Genomic DNA, 2701 nt, shown 5'->3' on the forward strand with positions numbered 1-2701 from the left:
ACCATGACGCCGATGAAACTGGTCGATGAGAGCGCAATCCAGAATGTCGCGAGCCGGAACCCAGCATCTCTCCTCCGGACCATAACCCTCCCAGTCTACCAGGTATTGGTGACCTCTACCCCTACGCCTCACATCGATCAGTCGCCGTACCGTATAAGCCGGTGACCCCTCGATGAGTCTGGGAGGCGGGGGGGTAGAGGTCTGGGGCTGAAGAGGGGAGCGAATAACGGGCTTGATCTTAGATACGTGAAATACCGGGTGAATATTCTTAAAAGGGGGGGTTAACTTGGGTCGCACCGACACCGGACTGAGCACTTTAGAAATGATAAATGGCCCAACGAATTTGGGTCCCAGTTTACGTGAGGGGAGTCTGAAGTGAAGGTCCTGAGACGACAACCAGACCTTTTGACTGCACACGTAAAGTGGGGGCTTAGTACGGTGACGGTCCGCCGCCGCTTTGTTCCTCTCGCCAGTCCGGGTGAGGGCTTCTCTGGCGATCCTCCAAGTATGGAGGCACCTCTGAATGAACGCATGCGCGGATGGAACAACAGCGTCGGTTTCTTGGGAGGGGAATAATGGTGGCTGGTAGCCTAAACAGCACTGGAAGGGAGACAAACCCGTAGACGAGACCGGGAGGGAGTTATGTGCGCACTCTACCATGGTTAATCTGGAACTCCAAGATGACGGTTCGGCAGACGCCACACAGCGCAGGACCCTCTCTAAATCCTGGTTATCACGCTCTGCCTGCCCATTAGTCTGCGGGTGATAACCAGAGGATAAGCTCGCAGTCGCCCCCAGCTGTCGACAGAATTCTGTCCAAAACCTAGACACAAACTGGGGACCCCTGTCAGAAACCACGTTAACCGGGAGGCCATGAATACGGAAAACGTGATCTAAGATTATTTCACATGGCCATTCCCCACTCTCTCACTAGACCCACCAAGAGCGTGATGGTGAAAGCTACCTTTGACTGCTCCGTGGGAAAACAGGAAGGCTGCAGCGAAAAAGTCAAAGAGCATTGGGACAAAAAGGAGCGACAAGTGTTAGGCTCACCCGAGTAGTGAAGTCGTGGCCTAATGGTTAGAGAGTCGGACTCGTAACCCAAAGGTTGCGGGTCTCGTACCGGCAGGGATTGTAGGTGGGGGGGGAGTGAATGTACACCGCTTTCTCCCACCTTCAATACCACGACTGAGGTGCCCTTGAGCAAGACCGAACCCCGAACTGCTCCCCGGGCGCCACAGCAAAAAAAATGGCTGCCCATTGCTCCGGGTGTGTGTTCACGGTGTGTGTGTGTGTGTTCACTGCTGTGTGTGTGCACTTTGGATGGGATAAATGCAGAGGACTAATTCCAAGTATGGGTCACCATACTTGGCCACATGTCATGTCATGTAAGGAGCAGGAGGATTGAGCCGTGGTTCAGTGCGACGGCCGGCAGTTCCAACAGGGTCGTAGGAGCCGTGGGAGGGCTGGTGTGTAGCTGATCCAACCGTTCAACTAGCTGGTTAAGCTGGAGAGAGATCTCGGAGTATGCGCGGCGAGAAGCCGCGATCTCCTCCTGGTGTCGACCCAGAAGAACACCCTGCTGCATCAGGGCTTGGCGCATCTTATCCTCCTCTTCTGTGTCCATAATATCTGGTGAGTAGATTCTGTGACGGGACGAGGAGGACAGAGGACTCAAAGGCAGAGGATTAGATGCAAAGAAAGTTTATTCTCCAAAGGTAACAAAAACAAATAAAACTGTAACCAAAATAGCGAGCCAGTCTCTGGGGGTAATCCAACTTTGGTCAGCAGTGTGACCAAGACTCAGCGCTCGCACAGGACCAACAACCTGATAGTTGAGTGAGGCAGAGAGAGGCAGTCTGGGAGCAGGGAAGACAGAGGTGAGTGTAACACCAGAGAACGAAACAGCCAGAACCCAGGACACAAAACACATCCAACACAAAACAATCTACTCACAACAAGGTTCAACCGTAATTTTACGAAGCTACGAGAATACTTTTTGTGAACTATCCCTTTAATGCCATCGTGAACACACAATGCAGATCAATATTTTCATAAATAAAGTTAAAAATTATGTTTTATTGTGCAAACAAAGCACTCGCATTGCTTAATAAAATTGAGGCTAAACCACTGAAGTCACATGGAGTATTTTAACGATGTCTTTCCTACCATTCAGGGCTGCGTTTCCCAAAACCTTCTTAATGCTACGTCGTTCGTAAGTTATACCTTAAGTTGTACCTTTACGTTAATACGTGTTTCCCGAAACGTTCTTAGTTAAGTATACCTTCCGTAAGTCATTCGTTCGTAAGGTTAGTCTGGACCACTCTTAGCTATACCTTATCAGTAAAGACTTCGGTGTGACGGTGCGTTCACACAGTCACAAACATCCTGCTCCGTCACGCCACCAATTGCATAGCCTACGTATGCCTTTCACCAGGCACGAAGTGATGGAGGCACATCAAGGCTTCCATGCCATTGCGGGTGTCCCGTGAGTAATTGGTCTTGTGGACGGGACACTTATCCCCATCGCCAACCCATCAGCGCTTGACCAGGCCTTCATAATATATACGAAAATGAGAATATAAATGACCCTTTCAAAATCAAGCGAAGGCAGAATACTTTTGGCCGTGAGGTTGCAGGTTTGCACTTGCAAAATTATACACACACACACACACATACTGTATATATATATATATATATA

This window comes from Sinocyclocheilus rhinocerous, unplaced genomic scaffold, assembly GCF_001515625.1.
Source record: "Sinocyclocheilus rhinocerous isolate Xijiao unplaced genomic scaffold, SAMN03320098_v1.1 scaffold9489, whole genome shotgun sequence".
Lineage (NCBI taxonomy): Eukaryota > Metazoa > Chordata > Actinopteri > Cypriniformes > Cyprinidae > Sinocyclocheilus > Sinocyclocheilus rhinocerous.